Below are 16,293 nucleotides of genomic sequence, written 5' to 3' on the forward strand. Positions count from 1 at the left end.
TGAAAGCTTTTTAACTGTTAGTTCTGGGTTAGGTTAGGAAAAGTGGCTATTACAACCTTTACCGTTCTCTCTTCTCAATGGCCCTGGGTGGCTGAGTATGCCACATCCACTAGCATTCTCAGACAGGCTAAACAGAAATCAACCATCTGAATGGACCTCAGAAGAGCTGAAGTAATGGCACATGATCATCTTTTTTCCTTCTTAGGAAGAATCTTGGATCTGGTATGAGGGTTGCCTCAGTTCTAAGAGCAATGCCACAGGCTAGGAATATAGCACAAAGATATTTAATTTTGCCCTACCACTTTTGGTATAAGTAGTGTCACATGGCTGTTTTCATGCTTGCCTGGGGTTCAGGAGCCTCTTTGCTAGTTCCAGATTTTTCATCAATGGAATATGCCCATGTATGTACTCTTGCAAGTTGGTATGTTTGTGGAGATAAAAAGGGTCCAGGGCTTCCTAGTCTAGATGATTCTCTTGCTTTGATCATGCACTGGTTTACCATCACTGACACTACAGTGTCTGAACACTTTCAGATGACACAGGAAGTCCTTCTGACTCCTACCATATTCTTTATGAAGAGCCTATACTCCAGATGCACATTCCTATTGTTCAGGCTGAGGACTATACACACATGTCCACACATTTTCTTCCACTCCCTCACTGCTCCTAACTTCAATTCTAAGGGGTGTGGTTCTGGGCACTGTGCCAATGATTCTGTCTGGCTGGAAGTCATTGACAACTGGTTAGGGCAAGAAAATGAAAATAGATCTCAGGTACAGGAGTGAGGAGAGAACTAGGGCAGATGCACAGCACGGACATGGTAACGGCCTGGAGAGTCTGTGCTGCAAGAACCCCCCGACAGTGTCTCACCACCAGATCCAGAGAGAGTGAAAGCTGCAAGGGCGAAGGCAGGGTTCCTGGATCCCGATTCTGACAGCACAACAAAGCTTTGTGCTTTCACACAACTAAACCAGCTTAAAGTATCTACACAGTTTTATAGGGCTCTTTATACCTTTGGGTTCATTTTCAAGTTCTGTATTAATAAGTGTTAGTATTTTTCAATTAAAAAAATTGATTCAAAAATGTGAAGAAAAAAAGGAACCGGAGAAAATACAGCAAAATCTCCACAGTCAGCAGAAGACAAATATAAGACAAAACAAAGATGATTTTAGTCCTTTTCATCTACATACATTTTACTTGGTGTAACTTCAAAAGAAATCAAATCCAAGACCATTACAAGAATTCTGTTGTCTACAAAAGAACACTTCTTTCCTAGTATTAAAAGCATGGCATTTTGGTTATACGAACTGTTGTTCTTAAAGCAGCTCCAGGATTAGGGTAGGAAACAGCTTAGTGGTGGAGCTCTTCCCAGTACTACATAAAAAAGAATCCACACTGCTGCACGTTCAATTTGTTTCTAATTTTGGCAACTATAAACATAATGATGAGCATTCTTGCAGTTAAATCCTTGTTCACATGAACATTTGTTTCCTTTCAGTGGAAGTAGAATTCTAACTCAAAGGCTATGCACTTCAGATTCTTTTTTATTTTACATTACTGAAGTGTCCTCCCAATAAAAAATTGTATTCATTTCACATTCCCACAGAAATATCTGAAAGTGCCTTATTTCCTACTCTGGACTCGATATTATACTTGAAGAACGTTGCCTTTATTAACAGTGGTGAAGGGCAGGTCAGTGGTTGCCTAGGAGTGGAGCTGGCAAGAACGACAGACTACAGAAGGCATGAGGATATGTTGGCAGGTAGAAACAGTCACCTCACAGGATTATAAACGTGTCAAAGGGATCAAAGTGTGCCTGCACATGCAGTTTATCACACTTCAATTGACATTATGAAAATATTTTCAGTTTCATTCTGAGATTCCTGAAGGCAGGATCGGCATTTCAAACTGAGGTAAAGATTAGGAAGGAATTCTTGGCAGCAGTAGATTTTTCTCATTCAAAATAAAGCAGCTAAGAGCAGGACTGAACAAGATGGTTTCAGCTCAGAATTCTAAAAAATTTTCAAAGAAGAACTAATACCAATACTCCTCAAGTTGTTCCACATAATAGAAACAGAAGGAACATTGCCAAACTCTTTTTATGAGGCTACAGATTACCGATACCCAAACCACATAAAGACATTACTAAGAAAGAGAACAACAGACCTATCTTACTCATGAACTGGTGTAGGAGGGTCTTCTGAATGTGTTACTTTCATTGGTTAAATAAAGAGACTGCCTTGGCCTTTCAATAAGGCAGAAAATTAGGTGGGCAGGGAAGACAGAACAGAATGCTGAGAGGAAGAAGGCAGTGTGGCAGATGTCATGGCTCTCCTCTCCAAGATGGACACTGATTAGACTCATGCCGGTAAGCCACAGTCAAGTGGCGATACAGATTATTAGAAATGGGTTAGATCAATATGTGAGAATTAGCCGGAGATAATGGGCCAGGCAGTGTTTAATTAATACAATTTCCACGTGGTTATTTTGGGTATAAACTAGCTGGGTGGCGAGGATGCAGTCCGCCACTCCTATTACAACAATGAACATTGATGCAAAAATACTAAATAAAATACTGGCAAATCGAATCCAAGAATACATTAGAACCATCATCCACCATGATCAAGTCAGCTTCATCCCAGAGATGCAGGGATGGTTCAACATACGAAAATCTGTCAACATAATCAACCATATAAACAAGCTGAAAAATAAAAACCACATGATCATCTCATTAGACGCAGAAACACCTTTTGACAAAATACGACATCCCTTCATGATAAAGGTCTTGGAGAGAGCAGGGATACAAGGAACATACCTAAACATAATAAAGGAAATAATACAGCAAGCCAACAACCAACATCAAACTAAATGGAGAGAAACTCACAGTGATCCCACTGAAATCAGGAACAGGACAAGGTTTTTCACTCTCTCCACATCTATTCAATATAGTTCTTGAGGTCCTAGCTAGAGCGAGAAGACACCAAAAGGAGATAAAGGGGATACAAATTGGAAAAGAAGAAGTCAAACTCTCACTATCTGCTGATGATAGTTTACATAAGTGATCCCAAAAATTCTACCAAGGAACTTCTACAACTCATAAACACTTTCAGTAATGTAGCAGGATACAAGATTAACTCAAAAAAATCAGTAGCCCTCCTGTACTCAGATGATAAAATGGTGATAAAGAAAACAGAGAAACATCACCCTTCACAATGGCCAGAAATAGCATAAAGTATCTTGGAGTAACTCTAACCAAACAAGTGGAAGACTTGTATGACAAGAACTTTAAATCTTTGAAGAAAAAAAAATTGAAGAAGACACCAGAAAGTGGAAAAATCTGCCATGCTCTTGGGTAGGTAGAATTAACACAGTAAAAATGGCAATCTTACCAAAAGCCATTTACAGATTCAATGCAATGCCCATTAAAGTCCTGCTGCGGGAGTTCCTACCACTCCTTCAGTCAATAGCCTTTAAGATATCAGCCCACTTGGGTGTGGCCTCTTTCGCTTTAAAAAGCAGTGGTAGCCCTGCTCGCTCGCTCTCTCTCTCTCTCTCTCTCTCTCTCTCTCTCTCTCTCTCTCTCGCTTCGGACTCGCTTCCGGCTACTAGACTCCTTTCCTGGTCGCACAGAGGGCTGTTGTCTAGGACGGTGATCTGCAAGTTTTCCCTTTAAATAAATAACCCTCTTATTAATCATAATTCCAAACTGGTGTGGGATTGTTTTGTGACTTAGGCCTTCAAAATCCAAGCAAAATTCTTCACAGACTTAAAAAGAACAGTACTCAACTTCATATAGAAAAGCAAAATATCCAGGATAGCCAAAACAATCCTGTACAATAAAAGATCTTCTAGAGGCATCACAATCCCTGACTTCAAACTCTACTACAGAGCTACAGTACCGAAAACAGCCTGGTATTGGCATAAAAACAGACAAGAAGACCAATGGAACCAAATCAAAGACCTGGATATTAATCCACACACCTTCAAACACCTGATTTTTGACAAAGAAGCAAAAAATATCAAATGGAAAAAAGAAAGCATATTGAACAAATGGTGCTGGCATAACAGGATATCAACATGTAGAAAAAAATGAAATTAGATCCATATCTATCACCATGCACAAAACTGAAGTCCAAATGTACCAAAGACCTCAACATAAAGCCAGCTACACTGAACCTTATACAAGAAAAAGTAGGAAGTACACTGAACGCAGGAGACCACTTCCTAAATATAACCCCAGTAGCACAGACACTGAGATAAACAATTAATAAATGGGACATCCTGAAACTGAAAAGCTTCTGTAAATCAAAGGACATGGTGAACAAGACAAAATGACAGCCTACAGTATTGGAAAAGATCTTCACTAACCCACATCAGAGAGAGGTCTGATCTCCAAAATATACAAAGAACTAAAGAAAATGGTCATTAAAAAAACAAATAATCCAATAAAAAAAATGGAGTACAGACCTAAACAGAGAACTCTCAACAGAGGAATATAAAATGGCTGAAAGACACTTAAGGAAATGCTCAACATCCTTAGTCATCAGAGAAATGCAAATCAAAACAACTCTGAGATTCCATCTTACACTCGTAAGACTGTCCGAGATCAAAAACACTGATGACAACTTATGCTGGAGATGTTGTAGGGTAAAGGGAACACTCCTGCATTGCTGGTGGGAATGTAAGCTGGTACAGCCCCTTTGGCTGTCAGTGTGGCAATTTCTCAGAAAATTAAGAAACAATCTTCCTCAAGACCCAGCAATAACACTTTTGGGTATATTTCCAAAAGATGCTCAATCGTGCCACAAGGACATGTGCTCAACTATGTCCATAGCAGCATTGTTTGTCATAGTCAGAACCTGGAAACAACCTAAATGTTTCTCAACTGAAGAATGGATAAGGAGAACAATGGAGTACTACACAGCAGAAAAAAATGACATCTTGAATTTTTTTAGGCAAATGGCTGGAGCTAGAAAACTTCATTTTTGAGTGAGGTAACCCAGACCCAGAAAAACAATTATCATATGCACTCACTTATAAGTGGTTTTTAAACATAAAGCAAAGAAAACCAGCCTACAAATCACAATCCCAGAGAACCTAGACAACAATGAGGTCTCTAAGAGAGACATACATGGATCTAATCTACAAGGGAAGTAGAAAAAGACAAGCTCTCCTGAGTAAATTGGGAATCTGGGGACCTTGGGAGAGGGCTGAAGGGGAGGAGAGAGGCAGGGAGAAGGGTAGAGAAAAATGTAGAGCTCGATAAAAAAAAAACAATAAAAAAAGAAAATATTTTCGAACTTGATTAAGTGAAATGCTACAATTTCTCCATCTTTTTTACCATCTGCACACACACTATATATAATTTTTTAAAATAATTTAAATTCTATTACTCTAAATTATGTACTTAGTTCAGTAAGTCAAGAAACAAGAAAGGTGGGGAATGGGGGAGTGGATCTTGGAGAAATTGAAGAGAAATGAATACAATCACAACACATTGTATAACTTGTCATATAACTAATAATAATAAATAAATTCAAGATAAAAAGAGAAAGCAGTTAAAAATGTTAACATCATTACTTCAGATTGAAGGTTTCTTAGTTTTGCTTTTAGATAGGATTCTTCTACATATCCCTAGCTGGCCCCAAGGGTCAGCCAACCTGCCTCTGCCCATTGAACACTGGGATTATAGGATTATATTATTGCCCCTGGCTCTCATCCTGTAATTACAAGGCTGATTTCCAAGAGGAATACAAAGGAGCAATAAAGATGCTGTCAATCCTTACAGCAGCATCTCAGTGTAAGTGCTCCAAAGGAGTTGTGGTTTCATACTACACACCAAAGTCTCAGCTGAGTTGATTCCTTCCTAGAGTCCACCAAAAAGGGCAGCCACAGACACAGATTTGTGTAATTGGTAGTCTGTGTCTGGGTGATTTTAGATTTGAACACTGGGAACTATATAGATCAAACAAAATCCAGTTTCTTCATGCTGTGAAATCAAGTTGCTTTTCAATAATATAATGACTCAAAACATAATCAAATAACAATTTAAGATATCGACATTTAAGGATCTTTAAATTGTTGTTCTATTGGGATAAACTAAACACTTCTGCCAAAACAGAGTCCAGTCCTTCTAAACAATCATTGCCATTGTACAGTGTTCAACTGCTCATTGCTGTCATGGATAAGGGTTTCTTCAAGGAACTACCCTAGGTCTGTGTCTTCTCTGAACTCGGCTTTGCTTGTGGACTTAACTAAACATCACATTCACCTGTTGCGGCTTCTTACATTCATTACACTCACCCTTTATTTTAAAAGGTCCTGAATCCATTCTCCCACCACTTATCTTTTGTTCCTGATCTTGGGACTTTGTGAATGTAACAACTGTGCACAGCGACACTGCTGACATACTAGCACTGTTTAAGTATTTCACTAGCGTGACTCAACTCCCACAACCACCATGAGCTAGGGCTTATCATTTTCCTATATTAAAGATGAGAAAGCTGCTGTTAGGTGAACTCATTCAAGGATACCTGGATGTGGTGGTCTGAATGCCCCCTGTCTCCATGCTCACATGTTTGTCCCAGTTGGTAGAATAATTTGGGAAAGTTAGGAGGTGTGGTCTTCTTGGAAGAGATGTATCATTGGAGGTTTGAAGTCAATAGTTTATGACATTCTCAGTCAGATTCTCTTTCTCTGCCTCTTCCTCTCCCTCTCTCTCTGCTCTTTATTTGTGAGTCAGATGTAGTCTCTCAGCTACTGCTCTCGTCCTATGCCTGCCTGCCCGCCTGCCTGCCTGCCGCCATGCTCCCTGTCAAGTTGGTCCTGGATGCACTCTCTGAAACTGTAGATACCAATAAACTCTTACTTTTATAAATCACCATGGGCATGGCATCTCTTCACGGCAATAGAAAAGTAACTATAACCTTGAGTAATAATGAGCAACGTTAGAATTTATAGTAAGAATCTACCTAGATTTTTTTTTAAAAAAACACCAGTTAAAAGAATAACTACAAAAAATAGCAAATTGAGTGAAAAAGTAAAACAAGCCAACAATGAGAGGTTTCTTTACTTATAATCTAACAAAAAATTTACAACAGCCATGATAAAACTCTTCAAGGGGCAAACATAGATATGTAACACAAGTGAAAAACAGGGAACCTCAACAAATAGAAAGGTCTGAACAAAGGAGGGGAAAAGATAAGCAGGCTGATGGCACAGGCCTGTAATCCCAACACTTGGGAGGCAGAGGTGGAAAGAACATATCAAGCTCAGAGCCAGCCTGACAGAGGGAGAGGTGGAGGAGGAAAAAGAAGAAAGGAGGAAGAGAGGCAGGCAGAGAGAAGCAGAGAGAGAGACAGAGACAGAGACAGATATAAAAAATTACAATAAAATTAAAAGTACAATGGATAAGTTCAATAGCTGAGTGGAGGAAGAATGCATCTCATGCCAGCTCACAGGTACATGGATCATCACGTCATCCGCAGTGTATATGATATTCACCTTTTGGTTATTTCTTAACCACCACTACTACTAGACGATTGCACTATCACTTATATTCAAGAAGCCTTCATTTCCTTGCTAATGGGTCCAAAATGATATAAAGAGGGAAATGGGAAACAAAGGAAAGGCTTTAACTGGGGAAGAGGTCAGACAATACAGGGAGCAAGGAGAGGGAGAGGGAAAATAACATGAAGGATGCTTGAAAAGCCGCAAGGAAAATTATTTTTATTTACTTAAAATTACATGTAATATATAGGTATGTATGTATATACTCACACAGTGAAGTTATTTCACTTGGGCAGACAATGCTCACCACTAAGAGAGCCACTGACTAACAGAAACTCCAGTACCAGGCATCAGAAACTCCCTTTCAAGTTGTTGGTTAGGGGAGTCCAAGATTTTCCCAAAATACTATAGGCTGTTGTGCTTGGTTGCCTCCCAGAGGTGAAGACATCATGAACTTTGGACAGAGGACGTGAAGGATCCAAATTAAATCTGATCTGAGAGCCTCCTCCCTGAGGACTAACACTCACAGCACAGGAAGGTGCCATACAAGGTTCCATGGGAGGGAACCAACCAACAGTCCTACCCAGCTGGGACCCTACGAACCACAATGACCAGCATGACAAGGTATCCTGTAGCCAGAGGCTTTTCTCTGTCCAACCGGTCCCAGAGATATTTATAAAATAATCACTCAAAGGTATAATATTAATTTTAATTATTTGGCTGATGGTTCAGGTTATTGCTGGCTAGCCCTTACACTTAGATTAACCTATTTCTATTTGCAGGAGAATTGTCTGTATTCTGTCAATCATGTTTTAAATAAACGCTGATTGGCCAGGCAGGAAATATAGGCAGGAAAACCAGACAGGAAGTAGAAATGATGTAATGAGAACAGGAGAATTCTGGGAAGGAAGAAGTTGATTCCTCCCACTCCTGCCCAGACCACCGAAGCAGCAGGATGTGAGCTGCCCCACTGAAAAAGGTACTGAGCCACATGGCTAACATATATCATAAAAATGGGTTAATCAAGATGTGAGAGCCAGTGAGAGGCTAGAGCTAATGGGCCAATCAGCTTATAATTTATGGAGACCTATGTGTGATTTTCTTTGGGGCTAAACAGTTGTGGGGTAAAGGGCGGGGCAGAAGCCCCAACAAACAAGCAGGCCCTCATTCATGTTACATCTATTAATCTGTGTATCACCATGTGGCCTGTGGCTTACCAGTAATGCTGTGGCATCTTACTCCTCCAGCGGCTGCTGGCATCTCTCTGGACTCTGCCTTCTTTCCCCCTGTATTCAGTTTGGCTTTCCCACCCACCTAGTTATATTCTGCCCTGCCATACTCCAAAGCAGCTTTATTTATCAACTAATAAAAGCAACACATATTGCAGCATACAGAAGGACTCCCACGTCAGTATCCTTAAGGGTGCACTACTGGTACATACACTTGGTATAGCCAACAGCTCTCTAAGTGACTTAAAGTTCACTCAATAGGAAGGGAATCATGCCTGGTACTGGAAACCTGAACAACTACCTAGGGCTATTGAGGTCATGGATCTTAGAGATAGAGAGCCTACTATCACCACTTTATTAGACCCTATTTCTTAAATGCATCTTAAAACTTACCCTGAACCCACAGATAAGTATTGTCTCACCTCTCATCAAAGAACCTTCTCTTTGTAACCGTAACTGTTCAAAACACAGATACCAACTAAACACAGGATGCACATGCCTAATGAATATGTCTACAGCACAACTCCTGCGCCTAAGGCTCAAGGACATTGCACAAAAAGAAGCTTGAGGATTTTAAGAGCCAGGGGACTAGGAAATCTACTATGAGATTGTGTCTTCTAGAATAGCAGAAAAGCTTTACTCATGATGCTCAACAATGTGGAAATCTAAACAAGACCTGGACAAAAATAACTCCAATAGACAAGCTTATGTGCAAGGGTGGACCTCACGAGGCCCCACTCCTAGACAGAAAACTACAAGCAAAGAGGGAAAGCTGAGAGCAGGAGAGTCAGTCTCCCTGGGAATGAGTTTTCTTGGTTGGTTATCAAGCACTAAGTGGTCATCCTTGAAAACATACATACAAGCAGGCTGGTTAGATGTAGTCTGTTGTATATACATTTATGCATGCACATAATATAAAACAATTGAAGAGAAAGAGGCTATGATTGGAGGGGACATGGGAGGGATTAGAGGAAGGAAAGAGAAGGGGAAATGATGTAAGCAAAAAGAAGCATTTGGACATAAAACCAAAGAACAGACTAGCTCTGGTACTGTGGCAAAACTGCAGGTCATATGAGAAAAAACAGCATATTAACAATTTAGTGTTACCGCCCTGCAGCACTTGGGAGAGCAAGCCCTGAACCTCACCCACGCAACACAGCAGAGTCGACCTTGTGGATGTGGGTGCACGTGAACAGACCCTGAGGCTGAGAGAGCAGGAGAGTTGCCTGCTATGTGGTGGCATGAGTGAGGGAAAGATGCCCCCCACCCCTTGCCACCTGGCCCTGCACCTCATCAACTGTAAAGATCAGGAGAGCAGGCCATGCATCTCACCTGGGCAAACAGTAGAGCTGGCCCTGGTGGTGTGGGTGCTGGTGAGCCAGCCCTGAGGGCATAAGAGCAGGAGAATTGCCCAGCTTCTTGTTGCTTGCTGCATTGGGTGAGCTAGCTGGGCAATGCTGGCTAGCTCTCCCTGGTGTTATGGACGCAGGAGAGCTGGCAGGCTGACCAACCCAGCTACCACCTAAGCTGAGCACCAGGGCTAAGAGTTGGCCCACCCTAACATCCACTGAATCTACAAACTGCTGGACCAAGTGAAGGTGCCAAACTTGTAGAGTCAAAGCTGCAGAATCTCCATGACACAAAGCAACAACCGGATATCCTGGTTTTACACTTTTAAATTTTATTTTATTGGGTGGGTGGGGGGTTGCAAGGGCAAAGAGTGGATATAAAGAAACAGGAAGATGAATGGGATTGGGATGGATGATGAGAAGTCAAAGAATTAATTTAAGAAGTCTTTAAAAAGTTTAGCACCACAATTTTTTAATGGAATGTACCTTGTAAGAATAAGGGGCGGCTAATATATAACACAAAACTCAGTGCAACCACTGAAAAGGTTACATAAATGACATCAACAAGACACTTTAGATAATCTCACATTTCTAAGTGGAGTTCTAAATAGTAGTCAAGAAACCCATAGGAAAATAAAAAAAAAAATAGAAAACCAAACAAAATGTCAGACTTAAGGCTTAATGTATACTAGTTACAAATATGAGTTATCTACATATGCTACTTAAAAGAAGATTGGCATTTGAAGTTAGAGAAAGGGTACACTAACTATATGCTATTCACAAGACACTCATATCAAATACAACAATATAGTTAAACTAAAAATAAAAGTGTAAGGAAAAGGGATGAACCATAAAAGCATTAATTAAAACAAAGTGGGAGAATCTTCTTACAAATGATGAGCTAAGAAGATGCATGTGCCCATTCCCATATAACCATAACAAGTACAAACTTAACAGTCTGGAAACTATCCTAAGGAAATTGGCAAACAAAACAATTTCCTTCTGAAATAAATAATTTGGATAGCCTTTGCTCTCAGTTCCTGGGAAGCAACATCCAACGCCCCCTCAAACTTCCTAAGTGGAAAGATTGTCTTTATTATTCCTGGTGGGTGTGAAGGAGCACACAGGGCTTATGCTAGCTAGACAACCAATGGTGGGCCTGCAGATAGTGGGGGGCAAGGACATCATGTCAGAAAGACCAGGAGTGTGATTAGAAAGCTGGGGTTTTGAACTACAAGACTTGAAGCTAATAGCAACTTCACAGCCAATGAGATTCAATCAACCATGCCAACACAATGAAGCCCCAGTAAACTGTGGGCATCCCTGGAAGCTGAGGTGGGACTCACTCTCTGGTTGACAATTCCTGTATATTCTGTTGCAGACATGTGTCAAGCCTAGGATGAGAAAACCAGAAGAGTCACACTAACTTTAACACTAACTTTAACACTAACTTTAACACTAACAGAAGAGTCACACCAACTTTAACACTAACAGAAGAGTCACACTAACTTTAACACTAACAGAAGAGTCACACTAACTTTAACACTAACAGAAGAGTCACACCAACTTTAACACTAACAGAAGAGTCACACTAACTTTAACACTAACAGAAGAGTCACACCAACTTTAACACTAACAGTAGAGTCACACCAACTTTAACACTAACAGAAGAGTCACACCAACTTTAACACTAACAGAAGAGTCACACTAACTTTAACACTAACTTTAACACTAACAGAAGAGTCACACCAACTTTAACACTAACAGTAGAGTCACACCAACTTTAACACTAACAGAAGAGTCACACCAACTTTAACACTAACAGAAGAGTCACACTAACTTTAACACTAACAGAAGAGTCACACTAACTTTAACACTAACAGAAGAGTCACACCAACTTTAACACTAACAGAAGAGTCACACCAACTTTAACACTAACAGAAGAGTCACACCAACTTTAACACTAACAGAAGAGTCACACTAACTTTAACACTAACTTTAACACTAACAGAAGAGTCACACCAACTTTAACACTAACAGAAGAGTCACACTAACTTTAACACTAACAGAAGAGTCACACTAACTTTAACACTAACAGAAGAGTCACACTAACTTTAGTCAGTGTCTCGCTTCTTCTGTTCTTCAAACCACAAAGTGCTCCCCTTTCTCTGATGCAGTTCTCTTGCTGCTCAGCGCCCCAGAAAGGAATATAGCACAGTCTCCTCTGGAAGGGGCAGACTACCAGAATTCCTCATTTATCCTGGACTATGCTTTAGGAGCCAAATTCCTGGTTTATGAAGCCAAAATGCTGGAAGATTCCTTCCACACAGCTGTAACCCATAAAGTAGTAGTCTACACAGGCAGAGCAGGCTGAGAATCCTGGAGCATCAGCACTTCCTTCCTCCCACATCAGAACACAGAAACCAAGCGTGTTAGAAACTACCTTCTGTACCTGACAACCTGATCATCATCCCAAGAGAAGGGGGCATTGCACTACATTTTTACCACAGGGCAATGACTCCTTAGTTGTGCCCAAGGAACGAAGCAGTTCATAAGAGGAGAGAATGCCAACGCTCTCCAAAACAAGGGATGTTATTTGCTATAGGACGTGGGAAAATTCAAGCGTATGGGCCCTCTTGAAAACACAGTTTTGGTTATAAGCAAAGTTTGGTGACTTCAGAGAGCTAACCCATCATCACCTAGCTTGTCAGAAAGAACCATAAAAGGACAGAAATAAAAAGGGTCCCTTTGGGGCAGACCCACAACTGGACATGTGCAGAGAATAAGACACTTTGGAGCACCCAGTCCTGAGTAGGATTGTTGGGGATTGCGGACCACCAGACCCTGAATTTCCTGTAAACAGCCTGTTTTCCTCTGCTTTGAGCACCCTGCAGCTGCTCTGAGCACCAGACCCTGATGGCAGGGGAGTGAATTCTGATGAGTCTGCAGCTGAAAAATCCCGAGCACTGGGGCGCGGCCAGAGCCCTATATAAGCTGCCCCTGAGCACAGTAAAGGGGGCATTCTTGTTTCAAGGATGACCCGTGTCCCTGTCTGTGTGTTTGTGTGTTTAAATCACCAGACCCCTTTCCTGGCTCGTGCAGGGGGAACCTATCAGCATAGTACCATAGTATATGTAGTACAGGAGCTACAGGACCATAGTACATGTAGTAGTAAGGACAATACATAAAATGTCTTTATCAAAACCTCTTCTCAAAAAAAAAAAAAAACAAAACAAAAAAAAAAAACAAAACCTCTTCTCAAGGATCAGGGAGCTATGCAGAAGAGGAGGTGGAATATTTCGAAGAGCCAGAGTGATGGATGACCCCAAGGAGACAGTGTCTTCCAGACCCAACAGGACTGATGCACGTATGAACTCACGGGGACTGTGGCAGCACACATAAGACCCTTAGAGAGTCAGGTCAGAGTTCTAGCATGGAGCAGGGGAAGCAGACATAGGTTCTCACTCCTAATCAAGAAGCCATCAGCAATTGATGCCTACTGGCAAAGGCAATACTAGCTTTCTCCAATAGTCTCTCTGGGTATATTAGCCACACTTCACACTAGGCCCCATGCCCAGGAGTAGGGCCAACATAAAATGAACTCAATGGTATTTTTGTAGATTTTTTTTTGTTTCATTTTACTTTTTGGGCATTTTTTTTTTTTTTTGCCTTATTGGTCTTTTGCTTGTATATTTTGAGTTTTTTTTTTTTGTAGGGATTTTGTGTCTGTGTTTCTTGGAATTTTTGTTTTTGCTTTTTTAGGAGGGGAAGAAAGAAAGTACATTGTTGAAAAAATTATTTTCAATAAAATAAAAAAGAGTCCCTTTGGGGTGAGAACAAACCTCAAAAATTGACCTCAAATACTGTCACAAATGGTCTCAAATTTAATTGGATGATATCAGTAAGAATTAAACACACACACACACACACACACACACACATCTCTAATCCATCAGTAACTTACAGAGCCAAACAGCTGTGTTAGGCACTAGCAGAGGCAAAAAATATAACAAAAACCAGAAAAAGACACAGCTAAAGAGCCTAATAAATCCACTGTCATCCCAGGTGACCACGTACACACTCAGGAATGCACCATCTGAGGATCAACGTTACAGGCTTCATGCTGTAGGAGAAACAGGCTTCACAGAAACAGTCCAGCCAAGTCATTAATTAAATGGACAAACAAACAGCATCAGAAAGGGGCCCAGGAGAAGGGAGGACTCTATCCAGACAGCTAACATTACCTAAAACATCCAGTTCTCAGCATCACACATGGAACATATAGAGAAATATAAAACTGCATCAAATGCTGAAAGGAGAGGAGAAACAGCCAAACAAACCAGATGCTGCTCTGCCCCCAAATACTGCGCAGGTTTAGCGCAATGCCTAGATATCCTTGGCAGTATTAATTTGTAGATAGAAAAAAGAGAGTTTAACATTTATTTGAAGAAGCAAGGGAAGCAGTATGCCTAAAGTACTTTGTAAAAAGAATAAAATGAGAGGGCAGCTGATTCACCCGAGAGGTTCAACTCCTCACCACACTATCCAAAACTGGTATTAGCAGAGCGATAGATACACAGGTCAACACTCAGAGCCCAGCCTAAAGCCACGAAGTAAAAGCCAAAGTCAACACAGGAAACACAGACAGACACCCACAGGTAAAGGTGGGGCAAGGAGTCTCAATCTAAACCTCTTGTTTTAAGCAAAATGATCTAAAATGGACCTAAAAGTTAAGTGTATAATTAGAGGGGAAAGCATTAAGACTCTTTAGACCTACATCGAAGAAGTTTACTACTAAACACACCCATAAGAAGAAAAACTAATGTAATGTAATGTTTTTCCCTGTGCAAAATACCCCTATACAGAAAGAGAATGACAATATAAACTATAGATCAGGAGGTGATGTTTGCAAACCATATATCCAGCCAAAAGGTTAGCATCAGTGGCGTGAGTTCAATTAGGTTTGCCACAGAGGGCATATTGCTGGCAAGTGAGCATATGGGAAGAATCTTCATCATCAAATGTCAACATCACCAGCCACTAGAGAAGTGCAATCCTAAGGCCACAACGGGATGCCACTGTATAGCTACTGGAAGGGCTGCACAATATGGGAACACATGGGCTAAACTGACACCAAATGCTGGGGAGCATGCGGAATAACTGGGCCACTCATACATTACGGGTAAGCATAAAAAACAGCACTCTAGAAAACTGACAGTTTCTATGAAATCAAACATGCCATTGCCACCCAATCTGGTGTACTCCTGGGTACCCAACACACAAAAGGAAAAGCTTATGTTACGCACAAATCTGCACATGAATTAGCACAGCAATTTTATTAGTAACAGCTGAAAACTGAAAGCAACCTGATATCCTTCAATGGGCAAATGCCCTGACTACATACTATAGAACCATACTGACATGCACAGAAATATAAATGAAATCTCCAGAGAATTGCGAATTGAAAAAAAAAAAAGTTACACACTGAAATTTTACTCCCTGAAGCCAGTTACAACTCACTCTCCTGATTCTGCTTTTACTTTGAAGGTTCTCCAGTTTGGCTTGGTGGCTTTTGTTTGGTTTTATTTTTTTGTAGTGCTTGGAACTGAATCTGGACTTTACACATTCTAGGCTAGCATGCTATGAGTAAGCTATGTTCTTAACCCCCATTTTTACAATATTCTTGGAATGGCAACATCATGGACATGGGCAGAAGAGACAGTATGGTCTGCTCATCACAGGGTAATAGGAAAGGTCTCTGTAGTGATGACCTGTCCTCTGTCTCCTCTACATCAGCATCTGGGTTGTGAGATCTCATTGTATAGTTTATAGAAGTTATCATAAGTTCACTAGGTGGCATACACAACAGAATACTTCTGTATCTATTATAACTGTGAATCTACAATTACCTCAAAAGAAAAAGTTGAATAAAAATATAAGTTGTGTTACATAAAAGGATGGCAAAACAAGAAGCCCTAGTCTTCACCCCACAAACACCCACTTAAAATGATACACAGATTACAGCCCCAGTAAGAGAATTCCAGGATCCGCTGCAGTTTACCAAATGAGCACAAAACCAAGAGCAGACATAACGAAGTAAGTAGAAGAAGCAATTCCACTTTATCCCCAACCTGACAAAGTACCAGGAGAGAACATTCCAGATCACAGTTCCCTTGGGTAAACAGTTACATTTTTGAAGAGCTGAG

At 40.7% G+C, this 16,293-nt stretch overlaps 1 protein-coding gene across 8 annotated transcripts in view; it reads right to left on the minus strand.

The window, feature by feature from the left end:
- The window catches only part of Stau2 (staufen double-stranded RNA binding protein 2), a 309,083-nt gene that overhangs the window by 122,135 nt on the left and 170,655 nt on the right, over positions 1–16,293 (minus strand). The window lies entirely within an intron of this gene.

The sequence above is a fragment of the Microtus oregoni genome, unplaced genomic scaffold, assembly GCF_018167655.1.
Source record: "Microtus oregoni isolate MIOR12 unplaced genomic scaffold, Mior012 000017F_ref0000208, whole genome shotgun sequence".
NCBI lineage: Eukaryota > Metazoa > Chordata > Mammalia > Rodentia > Cricetidae > Microtus > Microtus oregoni.